The 26,410-nt window shown below is 35.4% G+C and overlaps 1 protein-coding gene across 5 annotated transcripts in view; it reads left to right on the top strand.

Annotated features, from left to right (window-relative positions):
- The window catches only part of BRAF (B-Raf proto-oncogene, serine/threonine kinase), a 161,118-nt gene that overhangs the window by 37,809 nt on the left and 96,899 nt on the right, over nt 1–26,410 (top strand). The window lies entirely within an intron of this gene.

The following is a 26,410-nucleotide window of genomic DNA, read 5'->3' as shown; positions in this document are numbered from 1 at the left end:
AGTATACAGACACAAAATTCAGGTGTCCATCAATAGTGGACTGGATAGATAAATCATTGTATATTCATTTATGGAATAAAAATATCGTTCAGATAGAAAATCTGTCTCCTGTATCCATCTGTATGAATCTCCCAAACATAATTTAGTCAAACATTAGAAAATCACAGAAGATTCTTTACATTATTCTGTTTATAAAAAGTTCAAAAACAAATGGAATTAACTATATTGTTCAGGAACGCAAATCAAGTTATTAAGTTCTATAAAAAGTCCTACTGGGATTTTGATAGTGATTGTGTTAAATTTATATATTAATGTAGGGACATAGATATTTACAAATTGAATTTTCTAGTTCATGAACATGGTCTTGATCCTCATTTATTTTAGTCCATTATTTCCCTAAATAAATGTCTATAGTTTTCAATATAATGTTCTTATACTTTGAGGAGTGGGGGATTAGTTTTATTCCCAAGAATCTTTTGTGCTATTGCAAATGGGATTTAAAAAAAAAAAAAAACTTATTGTAGGGAAGTGATTTTTTCTTTTGTACATTGATTTTTTAAAATCTGATTCTTATAGAAGTCTTGTTCTCAAATTCATCAGTGGATTGTCTTGGATTTTTAACACTCATATGTACAAATAGTGATTGTTTTATTTTTCCTTTCTCATTTGTAAGACTCTTTTTGTTTGCTTTCACACACCGCTTAGGGTCTTGCATACAATATTTGATAGTTGTAGTGATCTATATCACTGCATTTTTATTTCTTGTATCTTTAATGGGAATGCTTCTATATGCTTGGTGATGCAATTTCTAGTTTGAGAGATTTGTGTGTGTGTGTGTGTGTTTTTAATCATAAATGGGTATTGAATTTTGTCAGATTTTTTTACCTACATCTATCAAGGTGATTGTATGGTTTTCTTCTTCTGCTAATGTAATTTAACTCATTACATTTGCCATACAACTTTTTATTTAGTGCTGTTACATCTGTGCTTATGATTGAGATTAGTCTATAACTTTCTTGTGCTGTTCTACCCAGTTTTGGTATCAGAATTATGTTTGTGTTGTTAGAAAGAGCTGACTAATTTTCTAAGATTTTTTTTATGGTCTTGAAGAGTTTTTATAACAGAAAATGTTTCTTGAAATAACTTAAAATGATTATGGTTTTATCATTGCTTAGGATTCCCTGATTTAACTAATCTTTTCAATTAACCACCATCAGACTTAAGGATTACAATTGTGATGATTTACTTTGTAGAGCTGGGATTACAGTTTCTCTTAGCACCCTACTTTTCTGGGCATCTAAACTCATAACTGAATTATTTGGCAGAAAGTTTCAAACTTTCTGTTTTGGAATGGCCGTTTATTCTCTCAGAACCGTAGGTTCTTCCTTGCAACAAAGCAAGGTTTTCATAGGGTACTAAATTGATCAACAGTAGCTCAGATTCTCATTACTTCTTGCTGATAGCTGTAGCATGGTTTTAATGAGAGTGGGCCTCTAGTACCTCTCTGACTTATTAACTTAAACATTGTTGCCAGAGTAAACAACCTGAAATATATGTCTAATCAGATCAAAAGACATTTGTAACAAAAACTACACTTTAAAAAGTTACTGTATGTGCTGGCTTAGATAAGTCTCTGCAATCAGCTGTCTGTTAAAAATTATTTAAAAAATATATACATGCACACAAATTCTGAATTGCGATTATCTGCTGTGAGAGTTTAATGAGTATGCAGTATAGATTGGGAGGAGGTTAGTGAGGAAAGGCTTCTTGGAAGAAGTAAAATCTAAAAATCTCTTCTGTCTGAACAAGTTGTGCTAGCTTGGAAAAGTTCTGAGCCGAGTTTTCCAGGAAGAAGGAATAGCGGTAAAGGTCTGCTGCCGGAACACCATTGTGGTTGAGTTCATTGAGTAAGGGATGGAGAGAATAGCGCCTAATGAGGCAGGAGATAGGGGCGAAGTCCTTTAGGATCTCGTATGCAGGTTGCTAAGAACTTCAGGTTTTATTGTGAGTCATTGAGGAGCCGGTAAGAGGTTTAAGCAAGAGTGATTGTGATCAGAATTTGTGTTTTAGAGATTTTACTCTGACTGTGGAGAAAGGATACGAGAGGACTGGAAGTAGGGCAAAAGAAGTGGGGAAGCCAGTTAGGATGCCTTTGTAAGTAGTAGTTCCAGGAGAAAAGATAGCTTAAACTAGAGTAATGATAGTAAACAAGGTAATGCATGGAATGATTGTCTCATAAAGCCATTAAAATAACTTATGAAGTATGAGCAGGAAAAGATTTGGAATAAACTTATCAAAGTTCATCTAGGAAATGATGATACAAAATTGAAACCTGGGGTTTAACCATTTGATCATGTCTTTAAAATAAAAGCCAAACTCCGCTGAAGATTTTTCAGCCTACCTTTATTACCTTTATCACTAATGCTATAGCCATAGCAATAGTTAATTTGAACATACCTGTACCTTGATGCCATAGTTAATTGTTTACTATGACTGGAGTACTCTAATCCCATATACTTAATAAAATTCAGACTATCCTTTGGGATCCAGGTCAAATATGAAGCCTTCCAAATTTGCCTCCTGCCACACATTGTCCCTTTACCTCCTCTTAACCAGACTAGTTTCTTTGTATTGTAATATGTTAATCCAGCAGATATTTATGTGGTGACTGTGTGCTGGGCACTGTGTGTACACATTGTGGACATATTTATATATAGAAATAGATACAGTCAGTCACTATAGAACCTATAGCCCAGAGATAACACAGACTTTGAACAAAATCTGTGCACACATATTGTTTAGTCACGCAGTCGTATCCGACTCTTTGCAACCCCACGGACTGCAGCGCGCCAGGCTTCCCTGTCCTTCACTGTCTCCCAGAGTTTGCTCCAACTCATGAACTTGGAGTCAGTGATGCCATCCAAGCATCGCATCCTCTGCCATCCCCTTCTCCTTCTGCCCTCTTTCCCAGCATCAGAGGCAGTTAGCTCTTCACATCAGTTGGCCAAAGTATTGGAGCTTCAGCTTCAGCATCAGTCCTTCCAATGAATATTCTGAGTTGATTTCCTTTAGGATTGACTGGTTTGATCTCCTTGCTGTCCAGGGTATTCTCATGAGTCTTCTCCAGTACCACAGTTTGAAAGCATCAATTCTTTGGTGCTCAGCCTTCTTTGTGGTCCACTGTCACATCCGTACATGACTAGTGGAAAAACCATAGCTTTGACTACATGGACCTTTGTTGGCAAAATGATGTCTCTGCTTTTTAATACACTGTCTAGATTTGTCATAGCTTTTCTTCCAAGGAGCAAGTGTCTTTTAATTTCATGGCTGCAGTCGCCATCTGCAGTGATTTTGGAGCCCAAGAAAATAAAGCCTTTCACTGTTTTCATTGTTTCCCCATCTGTTTACCATGAAGTGATGGGACCAGATACCATGATCTTGATTTTTTGAATGTTAAGTTTTAAGCCAGCCTTTTCACTTTCCTCTTTTCAGCTTCGTTTAGAGGCTCTTTAGTTCCTCTTCACTTTTTGCCATTTCTGCACACATATATTTGAATTAATAATTATAAATTTTGAAAAGTGATTATTAAGGAATAGTAAAGAGTGCCTGTGGGTTCTTGAGACCCTTAGAGGGTCCTTGAGTCAAAACTGTTTTTATAATACTAACATTATTTGCATTTTTACTCTCTTGTGAATATACAGTTATGGTGGTGTGTCATAGTGCAGCAGATTGAATGCAGAAGATATGAGAATTCAAATGTCTTCTGTTAAGGTAGATATAGCCACTTTCCATCTTCACTGTTTTTTGTTGTTATGGAAAGTGTAGTTATGTTTTTTCATAAAAACTAGGTAATTTGTGTTAATAAATGTGTTGTAATTTTTAAGTGAATTAAGTATAAAAATTTCTTGGATATAATTTTAATATAGGTGAATATTGATTACTATAACCTACATGAGTAAAGGCTCTGTGGGCTCCTCAGTAACTTTTAAGACTCTAAAGGGATCCTGGAACTGGGAAGTTTAAGAGTCTTCTGTAGTGAGAACCTGACTTAAATTGGTAGCTTCTGGAGAAGTAAAAGATACCTTATGTTTCTTTTTAAATTCTTATGTTTTTTCTAAAAACTAAGAGTCTGGTTATCTCTGTATCTCTAAAGCCTGTAATTATTTGCATATAATGGGTATGTTTGTTAAATTCCATTGTTAAGGTCTATTGTAGATGGTACATTGTTTGAAGCCTTTGTTCAGATACTGTCATTTCTAATTGCTAAAGGAGATGGATCTGGATTCAGATCCCTCTTATGAGTTTGAACAAGTTACTTAACCTTGCTGAGCCTTACCACTCATCTGTAAGATGGAATACATATTATCTTACTCTGTTATAGTGATATAATGAGTTAATATATGTATCCTGATTAGTAAGTGATAGTTACTATTTTATTGTGTGTTTTTACAAACACGCCTATTTCTGTGCCTGTTGTTATTTTACATACAGAGCATGAACATACCGGGCTTAGTTATGTTAGTAGGCAGAGAGGTCTGTGGATAAATAAGTATATATTTTTTTTTAAAAATCACCATTTCAGTACATATAACAGTTTATCAGGAAGGGTGAAAACCAAAGTAATGTATTTTGTGGTTATTCATCTTCATAGACAAGGGAACTGAAACAAAATGTGGGCTTGGAATAGTTTTAAGGAACTCCATTATACTATAAGGATAGGGACGGTGCCTCACATTTACTGAATCTTTGAACAGTATTAAATAGCTGGAGATACTTATAAACATGCTTTAGAAATCTTGAAAAATAAGTACTGTAGATTAAAGGTTAAGCCCCAAAATATTGCACATGGCTAATTGAAAAAGTAACTCATGGCACCATGGAAGAAAAACAGAATTGCCCTGAGAGAATAATATGAGATGTTACAGAGTGTGACTAAATATGATCTAGTAAAATAAGAGAACATAGGACATCCTACCTGTGGTGGATTCTAAATTCAGTGGTTTAAATCCTAACTATATTAAAGGTAGACTCCTTAAGATGACAGTGCAGAATGTTTGCCAAAGGGTGACCAGGAAATAGGAAGATCAAGTGACTGCTTTGCTTTTCATAGCAGAAAGCTGTAGGAAAATTATCCTTTATATTCTCTTTTGAAGCAGATAGTTCAGTTGTGCTTAAAAATAAAAAAAGAGAAATGTTTTTTCTTAAATAAGATAAAAGCTGTAAGTTGGCTAAACTTCTAGGTTTGGACCTAGAACTTGGTTATGTTTTAAATAGAAAGGGTTGTAGACATTCTGTTCTTTGTACAGTGTGAAGTTTTCTAGGATGTGTGTGTGTATCCCCTATATACACATACATATATTCATAGTATTTATTTGAAGATTTTGTCAATTTAAGGTTTACTTGATTTTTCATTGATTATTACTGTGTATTATCTCCATAGCTGTAGTCTTTGAACTTGCAGTCTGTTAGGTTGTGATCTCATTTGTATTTAAAGCAAATGAAAAACTATCCTGCTAGTTAATGTTTGCTATTTAAATTGATCATGCAGTCAGTGCCAGTTGATTGAAAAAGGTTGTTAATTGAAAATGGTTAAAGTGGAAAATTATTTAAGGAAAGGAGATACATATTTTAAAGCATATAAATATATTCATATGCCTATATTTTTATATAGGGTTTAAGTTTTTTGTTTGATTAATGGCATTCTGAGTGGAGTTACATGTTTTTAATTCTGCAACCATACGGTAATGCATTATCCACAGTTGCCTGTTTTCTTTTTATTTTAATCATCTGTGAGTTCAGTGAACAAATTTGTGGAGATTCTAGGGGAGAGATGATGGTAGCTTGGACTAGCGGGGGAAGTGGTAAGAAGTAATCTGATCCAGGATGTATTTCAAACCTGGAACCAAGATAATTTTTCTCTTGTACTAATTTCCAAATGTATAACTTTTGGACCTGAAACTAAAAAAGAGAAACCACTGCTCAGAACTGAATATTGTGTTCTGGAAGATCAAGTAAGATCTTTTTTCTTCACATCTGAAATCCACTTTTCCAGTGAGTTCCATTGGCTCTACCTTTGAAATACAGTAAGTCTTCAACATAGTAACCTTCTAGTAGCAAACTTTAAAATATGTGAATGTGCAGTGTTTGAAAGTCCTGTTGTTGACAGTCCTTCAGCTTTACCGTCTCCCAACCCCTGCTTCCTCCTCCAGGCTGTAGTTCTTGCCTGTTCACTCGCTACCAGCCTCTGTACAACCAGCTGTTGTACTGTACTGCTGTACTTTACAGGGTACTGTACTGTAAGATTTAAAATGTTTGTTTTTTGTGTTTTTTATGTATCATTTCTGTGAAAAGTATTACAAACCCATTACAGTAAAGTCCCCTACTTGGTTACATAGGCTAATTTTGTTGGAGTTATGAACACACTCTTGGAACAGAACTCGTTCATATGTAGGGGATTTTGTGTACCTCTTAAACCAGATAACTTCTCACTGTTTTCTTTGCCACCATCTTAGTCCTCGCTGCTGTCATCTCCCCAGTTATTGCAATAATTCTTCCAACTGATGTTGCCCCCCTTATATTTTGTTCTGTACATACCAGTAGGAGTAATTATTTAAAATGTAATTTATATAATGTTACTCATTTGCTTAGAAAACTACACTTAAAAGAAAACCCAAACGTTAAACTGTGGTGTCAAGGTTTATAGAATCTGGCCCCTCCCAGCTTCTATAGCTTCATCTTCCAAACCAGTGATTCTCAAAATATGGTCCAAAGGAAGCTGGAGGTCCCTATTCTCCTTTCAGGAGATCTATAAGGCCAAAACTATTAATAATACTAGGATGATATTTACCTTTTTCTCTCTAGTTCTCCTGAGTGTAGAATCAAGTTTCCAGATGCTACGTGATCTGTGTTATTGTTACAAGTTAATGTAGAAACCGGTATGACAATCCAGCTACCTTCTATTAAACTAATCATTAAAGAGAATTGCAAAAATGTAAAACTGTCATTCTTATCACTAAATTTTTTGTTTGTTTTGGACTGTGGACTTATTTTTTGTTTTTTAAAAAAGTTGTTTAACGCATGACAGTTTTATTCAAATAATTTTTAAAATAATTTCCCAGTCTGATTTCTTAATAGGGCAAATATCATTAGATATAACTCACAGAAACAGCAGTTTGGGGGATCCTCACAAGAGTGTAAAGGGATCATGAGAGCATACTCGTAAAGTTTGAAAGTTATTGTCTTGCACTGTATGCATTTTCTTACGTCACATCAGCCTCACTGGCTTTCTTGTTGTTTGTAGAATACTCCAAGCATACTTGTAACCTAGGACTTTTTTCATTGCTTGCTATTTATCTCTACCTGAAGAATATTTTCACCAGCTTTCTCACTTTATTCTCATATCTGTTCAAATGTTACTACCTCTTTGACAAGACCTTTCCTAACTACAAGCCTGCGGTTTCTGAAAGAGCCTTCTTGGGACTTCCTGATTGTCCCGTAGTTAAGACTGTACACTTCCACGGCATGGGACACTAATTCTATCCGTGGTCAAGGAATTAAGATTCTACATGCCCCATGGTCGTGGTGTGGCCAAAATAAATAAATAAAATTTTAGAAATAAGTAAAGCAAAAGAGCCTTCTCCCTACTCTCTGTCTTTTACCTTGGTTGAATTTTTTTCAAAGCATTGATTCACTGCTGGAAATTATACATTTGTTTTTTTGTTTATTTGTTCCCTTAATAGAAAGTATACTCCATGAGGGCAGGAGTTTTGTTACATGCCTAAAGCCTAGAATAGTGTTTGGTACATAAACTGTTAATCAGTAAAAGAAAATACACAGAAATGGAATTCATTAGTAAAAATGTAAGTGACTTAGAAGATAGACTCAGGAAGTCTAACATGAATTAATAGATTTCTAGAAGGAAAAAAGAAGCAGGGAAGTAATAGTTAACTGAATAATAGAAAACTATATCCTGACCTGAAGAAAGACTTGAATCTGTATATTGAAAGGCAGAATAATAAGCAGAAGTTATACTTCATAGTGAAATTACTGAATATTAGGGATAAAGATGATCAGAAGCTTAGAAAGGAAGCTCAGATAGAACAAAAAGGAAAGATTAGCAGGTCGACAATGGCAACACTGAGAGGTAAACAACAGCTGTGATTAAGAATCCCATACCTCATCAAGATATTTTCAGACACAGAAGGAACCGTATGTCCATCACCCATGTACACTATTTGTACATTTGAGAGAGATGATTAGTAAAACTGGAAAGCAGCATCTGTAGAAAACTTATATCTTTTTTTTTTTTCTCATATCTTTTAACATAACTTTTTTAGAATTACAAAACATCCTTTTAAATAACTGGTTCTCAAAGTGTGATGCCCATACCAGCAGCAGCAGCATTACATGGGAATCTGTTAAAAATGAAGACTCTCCTGTAGACTTACTGAATCAGAAACTCTGAGCTTGATACCCTACGTGTAAATCCATGGCTGATTCATATCAATGTATGACAAAACCCACTGAAATGTTGTGAAGTGATTGGCCTCCAACTAATAAAAAAAAAAAGAAAGTGTTTTCCCTGAAAAAAAAAAAAAAAAAGAAATGCTTTGAGTGATTCTAATGCATATTTAAAGTGAATTGCTTGTAGAAACTGTGTATTTAGATGTTTTTCATCCCTTCTGATGGTCTTTATCTTTTAATTTGTATCTGTACACTATTTACATTTAATATAATGATATATTTTTTTAAAGTTTATTTGTTTACTTATTTTTGGCTCTGCTGGGTCTTTCTTGGTGCACAGACTTTGCTCTAGTTGCGATGAGTGAGCAGGGGGCTACTCTCTAGATGTGGTGCACCGGCTTTTCATTACAGTGGAGTGCAGGCTCTAGGGAACATGGGCTTCAGTAGTTGTGGCATATAGCCTCAGTGGTTGTGGCTCCTGGCTCTGGAGCACAGGCTCAGTAGTTGTGGTGCACAGGCTTAGTGGTTCTGTGGCATGTGGCATCTTCATGGATCAGGGATTGAACCCATGTCTCTGGCATTGGCAGGTGGATTCTCTACCACTGAGCTACCAGGGAATCCCAGTATGTTTTGATTTAGGTTAACCAGTTTAGTAATTCATTTTCTGTTAGTTTCCTCTGTTTTTCATTACTGTTTCTCCTTTCCTGCCTTCTCTTAAGTTATTTGAACATTTTTTTAGTATTCCATTTTAAATTTACCTAGTGTGTTTATTTTCTTTAGTTATATCTCTCAATAGTTTCTTTAGTGGTTGCTTTGGCAATTACAGTATATACACTAAAGTTTTCATTGTTTGCTTAGAATAAGTTCTCTATTCCCCTAAGTGGATTATGGAAATAATACTACTGTATAGGTCTCTTTATGCCCACCCCCCCCCCACCCCCACCAACAGCTCCTTTCTGTTATTCTTGTCTTGCATGTTACATTTCCTTTATGGAAAGCCTCATTAGGAAATACTATACAATTTTCTTTCAACTATTAAACATATTTAAAAAGTGTAAGAGGAGGGGATTAATGTATTGTGTTTACCCAGATATTTACCTTTTTTTTTCCCGCTCTTCATTCATGCTCTTTATGATTTCCTTTTGATACAATTTCTCTTCTGTTTGAAGAATTTCTTTTAGTAATTCTTTTGGCAGCAGAATTTCTTTATTTTTATTTATTTGAATATATCTTTATTTTACTTCATTGCTGAGAGATATTTTCACTGGGTATAAAATACTAGGTTGACAGTTCTTTTAATGCTTTAAAATGTTGTGCTACTACTTTCTGCCTTCATGGTTTCTTTTGAGACACCTGTAGTCATCTGAAATGTTATTCCCTTGTAGTTTATGGGTCATTTGTCTCTGCTTTCAAGATAACACTTTGTTTTTAGTTTTCAACACTTGATGTGCATGGTATGTGTTTCTGTGTACTTACCCATTTTGGGACTCATCTTTTGGAATTTGTAGTTTTATGTGTTTTGTCAAATTTGAGGAGATTTCAACCAGTATTTCTTCACATATTTTTTTATTGCTTCATTCTCCTTTTCTTTTGGAAGTCAGTGACACAAATGTTAGACCTTATTGTTGTTGTCCTGTAGAACCCCAATTTTTAAAAAAAATTTTTGATCTCTTTTTTTTTCTTATGTTAAGACTGGATAATTTCAGTTGTTCTGCCTTCATGCTCCCTGACTCCTCTATCTTCATTCTGCTACTGAGCCCATCCATCGAGTTTTAAAATTTTTGTTATTGTAATTCTTACTGTCTTCAGTTGTTTTCCAAGACTCTAGTTTTCCATTGGCTTCTAGAATATTTTTGATTGCTTGTTGAAGCATTCTTATTAAAGTTGCTTTGAAGTTTTTGTCAGGTAACTCCAACATCTGGGTTATCTTGGGGTTTGTAATTTTTGCTTGTCTTTTCCACGTGACTTGGGGGTTTCCCTAGTTCTTTGTATGCTGAGTAATTTTGAATTGTTTGCTGGACGTTTTGAATATTATGTTAAAGAGAATTAATCTGATTAGGGAATGATAGTCATATAAGTTTACAATGAGGCATAGAAGTGTTCTCTGTGATTATCTCCTCTCCCTCACTCCCTTTTTTTTTTTTGCTGTGACTGTTCAGGAGAGCAAACACTTACAGCATCCTAGTTAGAAGATAGACTGAAGCCCTTTTTTGTAGTTACTTGAGTCAGAAAGGTGATCTCACTGAAGATTTGGGAGTAAAGGGAGCTACCTGAAAGGACTTTTGGTGCTAAGATTACCTAGAACCTGGGAGATGTGTATACTTTGAGGTAGGGCCTTTTGCTATTAGTTAAGAAAAGTTGAGAACTCTCATAAATAGACTGAACTAATAATATTAATGAGAAAGAGTTCAGTTGCTTTTTTTCCCTTTAAAGTTTTAACGTATCCTTTTAAAATGCAGTTTTGAATATGTTTGAGATCTGTTTTTATTCTAAACTTTCTTAAAAGTTAATGTAAAACAAACATGTACATCTTCATACTGTAACTCATAGGAAAGGGTATATTGTTACTTGATTATCACAGTAGATTCCTTAAGTGTATAAAGGAAAGAATTATTAAGTTCATTTCTTTGATCAAAGAAAATTATCTTAAAAGTTTAAGCAGAGTAAGATTTCAACAGATGTCAGAATAGTCTTAAGTTCTCTGTCACTATCATAGCTTTATTCTGTGGTAGGTTTCTAATCCTTGTTAGGAAATGTTTTCTAAATGCTCTGCAACTAATATTTTATCCTGTACCGTGATGACAAAAAGAGGCCTCTGATTACCTGTCTGTTAATCTCTGCTCAGATATTCATCACTGCCTTGCCATGCTCAGAGGAGCAGGTTCATATACAGTGATGATTTCTCTTCCTTTTACCCTTCACCTCTCTCTTCCTCTCCTCTTTCTTCTTGTTTTTTTTTTTAATCTGTATAAATAAGATCTATTGATTATATCAAGTTTCAGTGAAAGTTACCTCCTTGTGTTAAAAGTTTTTATCTTTTTCAATTAATACTTGGTAACTTGATTTGGCTACTTGAATTTATAAGGATTATTGCTTATCAGATTTTTAAAAATCATTAGCACAGGTAACTTCTGTTCATAACACATTGAATAGGACTATTTATATAACCTTTTACATGACCAGAATAGTGGATACCTCTAGCTTATGAATATTTCTTTCACGTGTTTGTTTTTCAGTGTTAATCAATTTGAGTCTTTTATCTGGGCTTTCCAGCCAATCCCAGAATTCATTATGAAGCTTGAATTAGATGGGCATGTTTGTAGCCAGATGCATTTCTTCCTAGTTTTCCTGTCATCTACAGGGAATCTGGTCTTCTGGTGTTGTTCAGCCAATGGACACTAAACCAGACTCTTCTTTTAAATACATTATTTGGCAAAAACAGTGTTGGTCAAAATAGAAACTTAACTCATTCAGCTTAATCAAAAAGAGGAAAATTTATGGGAAATAGAGTAATTAGTTGAGCTACAGAAATCAGTCAAGGTGGACCTTAGGTTGTCCAGCACCAGTGAATTTAAATATTTTCCACCTTTTTCTGCTTGTTCCTAAATATTTGCTCCTTATCTTCTGTTGGAGATAGACTTTCCCGTGTGCTGGAAAGCATGGCTGTAAGTAGCCCTAGGTTCGTTTGCTTCCACTTAAATGACTATAGTCATATGTGTATAGTGAAGAACAGATAGATAGCCACACATATAATAGTCAGGAAAGCTGCATTTCAGGAAAATTGCTGGGAAAGAATATAATTGTTCCTAACTAGAATCATGTGCCCACAGTACTCAATTACCTGGTCTAGTGGGATGAAGTACATGATTAGCCCATCTTGTATAACATGTCCTTCCTGTGGCCAGCTGGCAGTGTGTGTCATCAGAAGTCAGGTGTTAATATAATTATTACGGATCAAGGAACACCCTAATTTATGTTTATTATTTCTTCTTTATAGATAGCTATTTTGCTACCTAAGTTTTTCTCTTGTATGATTAGGAGAAAGGAACATTAACTTTCAAGTTTTTCAGTTTCCTGGATAAATGTTACTTAAAATTGTATCTCAGATTTCTTATGATTGTATTGTTTATTTCTGTATGAATCAGCTTAAGTATGTGCTAATCCGTGTGTTTGGGGCTTATGGTTTTTGTTCACATTAAAGACTTCAGAGGAAAAAACCTAGTTGCCCATTTGGTTATGTTGTGAGATGGTGTGGCTAATGGAAGGAAAGAATGTTCTAGCAGAAGGAGCAGTGTATTCAAAGCCCATTAAAATGTAGATAGTGTTTTGATAGATGTAATACATTTCTTCATTTCTCCCATGACATCTAATCATTCTTTCTAAGCCAAAGTCTCGGACTGTTTTTCTATAGTTTTCTTGTACCTGTGGATTTCTAGATAAATTAGCCTTCCCTAGTAGTCCTTGTGCTCTTTACCCATATCCAGTTTTCCTACCTGGTCACAAAGAAGGCATGTGACTAGTTCTATTCTTTTTATTATAAATATGACCTGTATCACCTCAGGTGACATACCCTATATCTAGTTGCCAGTGTCAGGCCCTCCAGAGTTTTGTTTTTTTTTTTTCCTATCCAGCCTGGTGATTAGCATCATTAAAAACAGTGACTACTGCTCTGTTAACCTGCATCCCTGCGTGACTGCAATAAACAGAGCTTCCCTTCCTACCTGAAATAGACTCAGAGCATGAATGAAAACTAAACTTATTTTGTTTCAAGGCACAGAGATGGGAGAGTCTTTTTTTTCCCTGATTGTAACTACAGAGATGGGAGATCCTTAACAGGGTATAATGTAGCCTATTCTGATTGCACACCTTCCCTGGAAAATGGCTCATTGATGGAGCTTCTGATATTTAAACATTTGATGATAACATTAGTAACTAATAATTATATTTTCAATTATTTCTTAAGCAATCTGCTTGGTGTTTTATAAAATATCTCACTAAATTCTTGATGTTTTCCTGTGAGAGAAGAACTATGATTAGGTGGGAACTTGCCTATTTTATAGTGCTTATTTTGACTTAACATTTTTATTTTACTTACTGATGTAGTCTGTTGATTGAGTAAAGTATAGTTGATTTACCAATACAGTGTTGTGTTAGTTTCAGATGTATAGCAAAGTGATACTCCTTTCCAGGTTTCATTTCTACTATAGCTTATTGCAAGATATTGAATAGAGTTCCCAGTGCTATATAGTAGGTCCTTGTTGTTTATCTGTTTTATATATAGTAGTGTGTATCTGTTAATCTAAATTCCTAATTTATCCCTCACCTCAGGTAACTCTAAATTTGTTTTCTATGTCTGTGAGTCTGTTTCTGTTTTGTGAATAAGTTCATTTGTATAATTTCTTTAGATTCCACATATAAGGGATATCATATGGTATCATATGTTTACTGAAGACCCTTTTGAATAGTAGTGGTGAGTAGTCTTTGTCCTACTTCATTAAGTATGATAATCCCTAGGTTCATCTGTGTTGTGGCAAATGGTATTATTTCACTCCTTTTTATAGCTAAATAATATTCCACTGTGTATTTATACCACATCTTCCTTATCCATTCATCTGTTGATGGACACTTAGGTTGCTTTCATGTCTTAGCTATTGTAAGCACTTCTGCGATGAACATTAGGGTGCATGTATCTTTTCGAACTAGAGTTTTCATATTTTCCTGATATATACCCAGGTGTGGGATTGCTGGATCGTATGGTAACTCTATTTTTAGTTTTTTAAGGAACTCTAATTTTGTTCTCCATAGTGGCTGCACCAGTGTACACTCCCATCAACAGTGTAGGTAGGTTACCTTTTCTCCACACCCTCTTCAGCATTTATTATTTGTAGACTTTTTGATGATGGCCATTCTGACTGGCGTGAGGTGATACCTCATTATAGTTTTGATTTGCATTTCACTACTAACTAACAATGTTGAGTATCTTTTTATGTGCCTGTTTACCATCTGTATGTCTTTGGAGAAGTGTCTGTTTAGGTCTATTGCCCATTTTTTGATTGGGTTGTTTGTTTTTCTGATATTGAGCTGTATGAGCTCTTCATATATTTTGGAAGGTAAGTCATTGTAAGTCATATCACTTACAAGTATTTTATTCCAGACATAGCCTTTTTTTTTTTTTTTTTTTCCAGACATAGCCTTTTTAAACTTACTTGCTTCATCAATATCAAATTTATGCTTGGCATCTCTATTTATGTCTATCTGCATACATAACTTGTTTCAGTATGGAATCATGTTATAATCTTGAACTGTGATTTGCTCTGAGCTTACCCAGAATATAGAGTTTTTTATATTTTCAGGTAGCCAGCACCTATAAAATACTTGCTTCTTGCTGGAACACTTAAGTGCTAGGAGTAAAACAGTGATTGATGAGTAACCGATCTCAACTTTACTGAACTTATGGCCCTTATAGGCGATTATGCCCCAGTTATTTATTTGTGACAGTGTTTTCCCACACATCTTTGATTTTAGGATGTGGCACTTAGAAGTGTTTCCCGTGGAAACAGAAAGTGCTATGGGATAGGAGGTTTACAGTGGAAGAAAGTTATGACTGGGGAGTTGTATCAAAATGATTAGCAGGAGACATGGTGTGTTTTTAAGATATGCAAAAGTATTTGCAGTTGAAAGTCCTGAATCTCTACTGCATCTGTTTCACATGATATGAATCTGCATTTTCATTCAGTTTTATTCCTACTCCAAAAATAGTTTCATTTAATTCAGTTATATGTATGTGGCAAAAATTTGATCTGTTTACTAAAGACCATTCATTTTGAATAATAGTGGTGAGTAGCTGTTGAACTTTCAGTTTAAAAACTAAGTAAATTAGTGGACAATTTTATGGGTAGTTTAGAATAATTCATTTATGTGCTGGTTTTTTTGTGTGTGTGCTTTGTCAGGATCCTGGAAATATTAGGATTTACTTACTCTTAATCAACCAGAAGAAATGGTTTGATTCACTTATTCTATTTTAGATAATTTTAATTTCCAAGCTTAACTCAAAGTCAGGACATTTTCTATTTGTTGATTTCATGAGTACCACTTTCCTGTTTTTATTTCTCACTGTCTGCTGGCCAAAGTAATTGTGAAACTGTGTTTAGCAAACTTTTAAATCCTCAACCTCTTAAGCTCAGAAAGGTTCCAGATACCTGTTTTGCCCTTGATTATAGCCCTTCTTCAGCCTTCTCAAGTAAAACTTTCTTCACAACTCACAGACTTCAGGACGAAGATTTTAGTAAGGAATGCCTGTAAGAATTAATGATATCCTTGACTGTCTAGTTCCTCTCCCCATTTATGGGCAGAACAAAATACCATCTGGCCACCGTCTCTCTGCTTGCACTCAGGCAGTTGAATGTACTGCTCTAAATTTATGCCACAAACCTCAACAGGGCTTCAACAATGTCTGGCAGTGCTGCTACTCCTTCTTCACTTTCCATTAATACTGTGTTTCCACTCATTGCAAACCTCTCACAGCCCCCACTCTCATCTATGGACCTCACCTCAAACTTTATTGAGAAATCTGATGCAGCTGTCATCATCTTTGCATCACTGTATCTGCAAACCTACCTGCATTGGTCTTCAGGTTCTCAGTCTTTCTTTCTCTTGTTATTAAGAAACCTTCCCTGCCAATCTAATTCCACTTCTTGTGACTCAGGTTCCATCTCTTCTTACTGTCTCTAGGGCTTCTTTCCTGCAGCTGGCATCTCTTTTACACATCATCAGTTTCTGTCTTTTGGTTGGATTTTCCCTCCAGCCTACAAACATACTCTGTTATCTGCCAGCCCTGATACATATGCAAATACATATAAATATGATGACAAACTATATACAGATACTTATATTTCATTCTTCTGTCTTCTATCTACTATTTCTTGTTCCTGTTCTTATCTAATAAATTATCTTCACTGAATCAAGTTTTTCTCCTACCTCAGTGTCTGTTTCTTCTCAATCATTTTTGTGGACTCTATTCTTTATCAGTCTTCTAAATTTTGATGGGCTCTAGGGTTGAGTCTTCTTTGCGTATACTCTGTTGGAGATTTCCTTATTAGCATTCTGTGACACCTAAATATATGTCCTGCCTCATAGTTCTTCCTGAGTGCTGAAATGCATAGCCAGCTGCCTACTTGATCATTTAATTAACCTCTCTTTTAGGTGATATAATACTTGATTTCTTCCCCTAGAGATTCCCCACTTCAGTGGCGTCACTGTCCATCCTGTTACCTACTTTAAAATTTTGGGGTCAGCTTTGATTCTTACTTCTCTCATTCTTCTCCCATATCTAATTTAACAGCTCTGTGCCACAGTGTTCTCATCTATAAAATGAGATGATAATTGTCAGTGATAAAATATCAGATGATGACACACATACGTCTGCTTTTGAAAATTCAAATTCTCATATCTTAGAATAAAATTAAAGCAACTTACCATGACTTTCAGGACTCTTCATAACCAGACCTTATGTCTAGTTGTTCTGACTGCATTTTGTCATCACTTTTGTTATCTTTAATTCTCTACTTTAAAACATAACTTTTTATGGGATGTCTTTTTGGTGGGGGGGGTGGGAAGCAACTTCGGTTTTTGCTTTGTGCTTGTTTTGTGGTATTAAAATGTAAAGATAGTGCCAAATTTTAAATCAGTTGATGTTTTATCATCTAGTGAATCATTTCTCTTTATAAATAGACCTACTATGTTTTTCTAGTTTTGTGGGAGATTGGTAAAAATTCCTAGAAGTGAAATTGCTAAGTTAAAAGATAGGAGTGTTTTCAGACCTGTGACTCCTACTGAGGTAAATTTTTGAGACGTTGCATGACCAAAAAGGTTTCATTTACCCTCATGCTTGATTGGTAGTTTCCCTGAGGGTAGAAGTCTAGGTTCAGATCATTTTTATATAGGACAGTGAAAACATTACTCCATTGTTTTTTCTGTTTAACAGCTTTATTGAGACATAATTCACATATCATAGAATGCATCCATTTAAGGAATATACTTCAGTTTTTAATATGTTCCCGGAGTTGTGCAATTGTCACCCCAGTCACTGTAGAACATGTTCATCACCCCAAAAAGAATCCCCCAGACAGCAGTCATTCCCCATTCCCACTAATCCACCAGTCTTAGGCAACAAGTAATCTACTTTCTCTTTTCATGTTGCTGATCAAAAGCCTGATATTAATTCTAGTTATTTTGTAGGAACCATTTAGGGTTTTCTTTTCAACTCTGAATTTCTGAAATTTATTCATGGAAAGTAGAATTTATTCAGACATGAGTCTATTTTACTTATCTTACTTTACTTAAAACTTTATAAACTTTTTATTTTGTACTGATGTACAGTCAATTAACAATGTTGTGATAGTTTCAGGTGAACAGCAAAGGGACTCAGCCATACACATACATGTATTCATTCTCCCTGAAACCCCCCTTCCCATCCAGGCTGGCACATAACATTAAACAGAGTTCCCTGTGCTGTACAATAAGTCCTTGTTGGTTATCCATTTTAAATACAGCAGTGTGAACGTGAGCTTCCCAGCGTCCCTCACTGTCACTCCAGGATGCCTGGCTCTAGGTGAGTGATCACATCATTGTGGTTATCTGGGTCATGAAGATCTTTTTTGTATAGTTCTTCTGTGTATTCTTGCAATCTCTTCTTAATATCTTCTGCTTCTGTTAGGTCCATACCATTTCTGTCCTTTATTGTGCTCATCTTTGCATGAAATGTTCCCTTGGTATCTCTGATTTTCTTGAATTTTCTTGAAGAGATCTCTAGTCCTACATTAAAAAATACATATATAGTACTGAGTTATATTTGAGTTTGTCCTCACAGGTTAGATTATTTTGTGGCTTTATTTTTTTGTTTTTGTCAAGTTTTGAATCTAGATTTTGCTAGTTTCATAAAACGAATTTGAAAGGTTTTCTTTTTTATATGTACTATCACCTATTAATTGATAGTGTATTTCCTTAAAGATTTGATAGAAATCATTGATTTGAACCTGATACCTTCTTGTTGGGGGGAGGGGCATCAGTGCCTGTAGTTTTTTTTCTGCCATTGCCACCCTTCAGTTCTTTCCATAGCAGTTCTTATGCATTATATTTTAGCATAGATTTTTTTTAAAAAATCACATTTTTTGGAGAGTGAATTTTGCCTTTTGTAAGTTGTGAGAAATGATCTGTTGTTTATTAATATATTCAGTTCAATCGCTCAGTCGTGTCCGACTCTTTGAGACCCCATGGACTGCAACACACCAGGCCTCCTGTCCATCAGCAACTCCCGGAGTTTACTCAAATTCATGTCCATTGAGTCGGTGATGCCATCCACCAATCTCATCTTCTGTCATCCCCTTCTCCTCCTATCTTCAGTCTTTCCCAGAATCAGGGTCTTTGCAAATGAGTCAGCTCTTCGCATCTGGTGGCCAAAGTCTTGGCATTTCAGCTTCATCAGTCCTTCCAATGAACATTCAGGACTGATTTCCTTTAGGATGGACTGGTTAGATCTCTTTGCAGTACAAGGGACTCTCAGGAGTCTTCTCCAACACCACAGTCAAAAGCATCAATTCTTTGACGCTCAGCTTTCTTTATAGTCCAGCCCTCACATCCATACATGACTAATGGAAAAACCATAGCCTTGACTAGACAGACCTTTGTTGGCAAAGTAATGTCTCTGCTTTTTAATATGCTATCTAGGTTGGTCATAACTTTTCTTGCAAGGAGTAAGCATCGTTTTATTTCATGGCTGCAGTCACCATCTGCAGTGATTTTGGAGACCAAAAAAATAAAATCTGCTACTGTTTCCACTGTTTCCCCATCTATTTCCCATGACGTGATGGGACCAGATGCCATGATATTTGTTTTCTGAATGTTGAGCTTTAAGCCAACATTTTTACTCTCCTCTTTGACTTTTATCAAGAGGCTCTTTAGTTCTTCTTCACTTTCTGCCATAAGGGTGGTGTCATCCACATATCTGAATTTATTGATATTTCTCCTGGCAATCTTGATGCCAGTTTGTGCTTCATCCAGCCTAACGTTTCTCATGATGTACTCTGCATATAAGTTAAATAAGCAGGGTGACAATATACAGCCTTGACGGACTCTTTTTCCTATTTGGAACCAGTCTGTTGTTCCATGTCCAGTTCTAACTGTTGCTTCCTGACCTGCGTACAGATTTCTCAAGAGGCAGGTCAGGTCAGGTGGTCTGGTATTCCCATCTCTTTCAGAATTTTCCACAGTTTATTGTGATCCACACAGTCAAAGGCTTTGGCATAGTCAATAAAGCAGAAGTAGATGTTTTTCTGGAACTCTCTTGCCTTTTCGATGATCCAGCAGATGTTGGCAATTTGATCTCTGGTTCCTCTGCCTTTTCTAAAAGCAGCTTGAACATCTGGAAGTTCACGGTTCATGTACTGTTGAAGCCTGGCTTGAAGAATTTTGAGGATTACTTTGCTAGCGTGTGAGATGAGTGCAACTGTGCAGTAGTTTGAGCATTCTTTGGCATTGCCTTTCTTTGGGATTGGAATGAAAACTGACCTTATCCAGTCCTGTGGTCACTGCTGAGTTTTCCACATTTTCTGACATATTGAGTGCAGCACTTTCACAGCATCATCTTTTAGGATTTGAAATAGCTCAACTGGAATTCCATCACCTCCACTAGCTTTGTTCATAGTGATGCTTCCTAAGGCCCACTTGACTTCACATTCCAGGATGTCTGGTCTAGTGATTGATCATAGTATCGTGATTATCTGGGTCGTGAAGATCTTTTTTGTACAGTTCTTCTGTGTATTCTTGCCACCTCTTCTTAATATCTTCTGCTTCTTTTAGGTCCATACCATTTCTGTCCTTTATTGAGCCCATCTTTGCATGAAATGTTCCCTTGGTATCTCTAATTTTCTTGAAGAGATCTCTAGTCTTTCCCATTCTGTTACTTTCCTCTCTTTCTTTGCACTGATCACTGAGGAAGGCTTTCTTATCTCTCCTTGCTATTCTTTGGAACTCTGCATTCAGATGGGTATATCTTTCCTTTTCTCCTTTGCTTTTGGCTTCTCTTCTTTTCACAGCTATTTGTAAGGCCTCCTCAGACAGCTGTTTTGGTTTTTTGCATTTCTTTTTCTTGGGGATGGTCTTGATCCCTGTCTCCTATACAGAACCTCCACCCATAGTTCATCAGGCACTCTATCAGATCTAGTTCCTTAAATCTATTTCTCACTTCTACTGTATAATCGTTAGGGATTTGATTTAGGTCATACCTGGTTGGTCTAGTGGTTTTCCCTACTTTCTTCAATTTAAGTCTGAATTTGGCAATAAGGAGTTTATGATCTGAGCCACAGTCAGCTCCCGGTCTTGTTTTTGCTAACTGTATAGAGCTTCTCCATCTTTGGCTGCAAAGAATATAATCAGTCTGATTTTGGTGTTGACCATCTGGTGATGTCCATGTGTAGAATCTTCTCTTGTGTTGTTGGAAGAGGTTGTTTGCTATGACGAGTGCATTCTTTGGAAGAACTCTATTAGCCTTTGCCCTTTACTAATATTACTTGGTTTTAATTGCTATGTTCTGCTGAAGAGATCAAAAAAGGATAGGAATTCTTCTAGTACCTTTCTTGAAATTTTTTGTTTTTAATTCTTTCATTTCCCCTTTAGGATTGTGGTAACAGTTTTTCTTGTTTTTTCAAGAAGACATTTTAAGCCAAAACTCTATATCTACTGTTAACTTTACAATATCTTATTCTACTTTTTAATATATTATCAAAGTATTATTATCATCACAGTTTCTTTTTTCTTATTCTTTAGGAAAAATCTGAAAGAGTTTGCTTGCTCAGACTGATTTTTTTCTAATTATAAGTGAGTGTTCATAGAGATTTTTCTTCATTCTTTGGCTATAAAATTACTTTTGTTTGGAAGTTAAGAAACCTGCCTTTCAGGCAGTTGTGGTTTGGCCCTGCCTTATGTAAATCTTCGCATTTTCTACCACCAGGAAGAAAAGGAATCAATTCTAATCAGCTCAGTCTCCTCGTTTCTCGCATGCTCTTTGCCCTCTCTAATTTTTTTTTTCTTTCTTTTTCTACCATTCTTTGGGTGAATGGTTCTTTACCCTAACCACATGAGTTTTATCTGTGGAACTTTAAGGGGGAAAAGGAAAAAGAGAGATTGTAGGTAATAGAGTACTTAATTTCTTGGACTGTAAAGAATTGCTGAACTAGGATTAATTTTTCTCTCTTATCCTATTCTGAAGAAAGCTTAAATCTTAGCTCCAGCACTAATTTGAATACCTGTAATGACTAAGATACCAAGATAAGTGATGAGGGAATAAAAGATGAATAAAACTTATTTCTGATTTCAAAGTAGCTAATAGACATGAAAAACATAATCAATTTTAGAATATCAAATTCTGATTATAAAGCTGTTCTGCCCTGGGTGGTCAGTGAACTCATCATGGAGGGAGTTTGTCATTTTCTGAGATGAAGAGACTGTAAGAAAAACAGATTTTGAAACAGGACTTGGTGGATAAATATCAAGTTAACTTTTGAACATGTTAAGTTTGAAATACTTATCTTAATAAGTATGTAGGAATGTACAGTAGGCACCTGAACAAAAATACCATGGAGTTGAGAGAACAGAGCTGGATTTAAAAATTTGGACTTCATCAGTACATATATAAAGCCACGGGATTAGATAAGATTACTTGGGGAGTAAATGTAACTAGAGAAAAGGCATCCTAATGCTTGGTGGGGATATGAGAAATTAGCTAAAGATTCATAAAGGAAAATATTGTAATATCTGATTATAGAAAAAACTAGAAACTTCTGTCATTTCTTCTCAAACTTTAATAAGGATCATTTTGATAAAGTTCAGTAAGTTTGAAATGGGGCCTGAGATTCTGCTGCTCCTACAAACTTCCAGAAGATTATGCTGCTGGTAGTCTATGAACCATGCCTTGAATAGCAAGACAATCTATGACTAAAGAGACAAAGTAAAAAGAAGGAAAGACTGCAGCATTTGTAGGAGAATAAGGATTAATATCCAGAAAAAAGGGCATCTAGAAACTGAAAAGAAAAAAAATTGAAGGGAGAAAGAATATGGATAGAGAATTTTTCATAAAGAAATTTAAATGGTCAATAAGCATGGAAAATGCTGAACTTTCCTGGGAAATACAAATTGAAACAAGAAGATCACGTTTCCCCCATTAAGATCAGGAAAAATTTTTAAGTTTGATAATATACACTGTGGTGGGATTGTGGGGAAAGGGTGGACTGATACCCTAATAGGAGGTATCTTGGTACTTTTGTCCTTTTGGAAGACCATTTGCCATACTGATTTTTTTAAATGAGTGTATCCTTCAATTTTGGAATCCTGTGCCTCACTATCTAAAAGGAAAACTTCTACCTTTGCCCAGAAAGGCATTACAGAGCCATTTTGAAGCATTGTTTAAAGCTGGGAGAGGTGAAATAATCTAAATGTCCTCCAGGAAGGAATTATTAAATAAACCAAGTGCCCTTTGCTTATTTGTTCTCCTTTGTACATTTAAAAAATTATCTCACGTTTTTCATTATAACTTCAAATAATTTAAGTGGCCTTGATTTCTAGAGTATATTTTATGTTAAATACATTTTCAGTCACACCATAAAATTACAGATTTAAATCATTCAGTTTATAGAGTATCTGTAGACAGTATATACTGTAGTGTAATTTGCAAAAAGCATGTTTTGCATGTTTTGCATTTGCAAAAATCACTCAGATAGATTGAACTCACTTTTCACTAAGAAAAAAAAAAATCTGATTGCTTATTTATCTTAAACATGTACTGTGTGCCTATACTATGACCATTAGACTTCTGAATTCTCAGTTGGATGGCTGGATAAATAGATAAGGCTTGAAACCTTCCCAAGAATTTGTTTCACTGATAAAATAAGGTCTTGCTCTTAATATCCACCCCCCCCCCTTTTTTTGTCAAGGGATTTTCCTTCTTTTCTTGTTTGTTAGGTAGTTTGAAGTTTATATAGCTCAGAAGAGTACGCGTTAGTAGATGCACTTGAGATGGATAAGGAGTTTGCCTTTCTTTTACAAAGTGGAGAATTACAAAGCAGTGATCTTTAAAGGAGAGGAAGAAAGAAGAACTAGTTGTTAAGCAGATCAGTTAGAAAGAATACAAATAAAGTAAAGAATACAAATAAAATCTATTGCTGATTCATGTCAGTGTATGACAAAACCCACTGAAAAAATAAAAAATAAAAAAATTGATAAAGCAAAAAAAAAGAAAGAATACAAATAGACACTGCAAATCTGGAAATGATTCTCCTAAAATCATCCATATCCACCTAACCTTAAGTTACCTTTGAAGTTTGAAGACCATTGAAATAAGCAGTGTCCTAACATTATGAAGTGAATGTTGTCTTGTCTGAACTTACGATGTTGTAGTACAGCCATTTAAAAGGTGTAAAATAGGACTACCCTGGTGGCACAGTGGATTAGAATCTATCTGTCAATGAAGGGACATGGGTTTGATCCCTGGTCCGGGAAGATTCTGCATGCCGTGGAGCAGCTAAGCCTAGGCACAACTACTGAGCCTCTGTGCCTAGAACCTGTGCTCTGTAATAAAAAGGCACCAGAAGGAGAAGCCCACACGCCACGGTGAAAAGTAGCCCTCCGCTCACCACAGCCAGAGAAAGTCTGTGCACAGCAATGAAGTAAAATCAATTAATTAATTAAAACTGAAACTATATTAAAAGAACAAATACTTAAAAACACTCAAAAAGAAAGGTTGTATAAACGTGAACCCAAAACAACAAAGTAAATGGCAACGGGACCACACCTATCAATAATTACCTTAAATGTAAATGGGTTGAATGCCCCAACCAAAAGACAAAGATTGGCTGAATGGATACAAAAACAAGACCCCTATATATGCTGTCTACAAGAGACCCACCTCAAAACAAGAGACACATACAGACTAAAAGTGAAGGGCTGGAAAAAAATATTTCACGCAAACGGAGACCAAAAGAAAGCAGGAGTCGCAATACTCATATCAGATAAAATAGACTTTCAAATAAAGGATGTGAAAAGAGACAAAGAAGGACACTACATAATGATCAAAGGATCAATCCAAGAAGAAGATATAACAATTATAAATATATATGCACCCAACATAGGGGCACCGCAATATGTACGGCAAACACTAACGAGTATGAAAGAGGAAATTAATAGTAACACAATAATAGTGGGAGACTTTAATACCCCACTCACTACTATGGATAGATCAACTAAACAGAAAATTAACAAGGAAACGCAAACCTTAAATGACACAATGGACCAGCTAGACCTAATTGATATCTATAGGACATTTCAGCCCAAAACAATCAACTTCACCTTTTTCTCAAGTGCACACGGAACCTTCTCCAGAATAGATCGCATCCTGGGCCATAAATCTGGTCTTGGAAAATTCAAAAAAAATTGAAATCATTCCAGTCATCTTTTCTGACCACAGTGCAGTAAGATTAGATCTCAGTTACAGGGAAAAAATTGTTAAAAATTCAAACATATGGAGGCTAAATAACATGCTTCTGAATAACCAACAAATCATAGAAGAAATCAAAATATGTATAGAAATGAATGAAAATGAAAACACAACAACCCAAAACCTATGGGACACTGTAAAAGCAGTGCTAAGGGGAAGGTTCATAGCTTTACAGGCTTACATCAAGAAACAAGAAAAAAGCCAAATAAATAACCTAACTCTACACCTAAAGCAATTAGAGAAGGAAGAAATGAAGAACCCCAGGGTTAGCAGAAGGAAAGAAATCTTAAAAATCAGGGCAGAAATAAATGCAAAAGAAACTAAAGAGACCATAGCAAAAATCAACAAAGCTAAAAGCTGGTTTTTTGAAAAAATAAACAAAATTGACAAACCATTAGCAAGACTCATTAAGAAACAAAGAGAGAAGAACCAAATTAACAAAATTAGAAATGACAATGGAGAGATCACAACAGACAACACTGAAATACAAAGGATCATAAGAGACTACTACCAGCAGCTCTATGCCAATAAAATGGACAACTTGGATGAAATGGACAAATTCTTAGAAAAGTATAACTTTCCAAAACTGAACCAGGAAGAAATAGAAGATCTTAACAGACCCATCACAAGCAAGGAAATCGAAACTGTCATCAAAAATCTTCCAGCAAACAAAAGCCCAGGACCAGATGGCTTCACAGCTGAATTCTACCAAAAATTTAGAGAAGAGCTAACACCTATCTTACTCAAACTCTTCCAGAAAATTGCAGATGAAGGTAAGCTTCCAAACTCATTCTATGAGGCCACCATCACCCTAATTCCAAAACCAGACAAAGATGCCACAAAAAAAGAAAACTACAGGCCAATATCACTGATGAACACAGATGCAAAAATCCTTAACAAAATTCTAGCAGACAGAATCCAACAACATGTTAAAAAAATCCTACACCATGACCAAGTGGGCTTTATCCCAGGAATGCAAGGATTCTTTAATATCCGCAAATCAATCAATGTAATACACCACATTAACAAACTGAAAGATAAAAACCATATGATTATCTCAATAGATGCAGAGAAAGCCTTTGACAAAATTCAACACTCATTTATGATTAAAACTCTCCAGAAAGCAGGAATAGAAGGAACATACCTCAACATAATAAAAGCTATATACGACAAACCCACAGCAAGCATCACCCTCAATGGTGAAAAATTGAAAGCATTTCCCCTGAAATCAGGAACAAGATAAGGGTGCCCACTCTCACCACTACTATTCAACATAGTGTTGGAAGTTTTGGACACAGCAATCAGAGCAGAAAAAGAAGTAAAAGGAATCCAGATAGGAAAAGAAGAAGTGAAACTCTCACTGTTTGCAGATGACATGATCCTCTACATAGAAAACCCTAAAGA

Source organism: Cervus canadensis, chromosome 3 (assembly GCF_019320065.1).
Source record: "Cervus canadensis isolate Bull #8, Minnesota chromosome 3, ASM1932006v1, whole genome shotgun sequence".
Classification (NCBI taxonomy): Eukaryota; Metazoa; Chordata; class Mammalia; order Artiodactyla; family Cervidae; genus Cervus; species Cervus canadensis.
The sequence above is the reverse complement of the archived record's forward strand: the minus strand, read 5'-3'. Positions and strand labels throughout refer to the sequence as shown.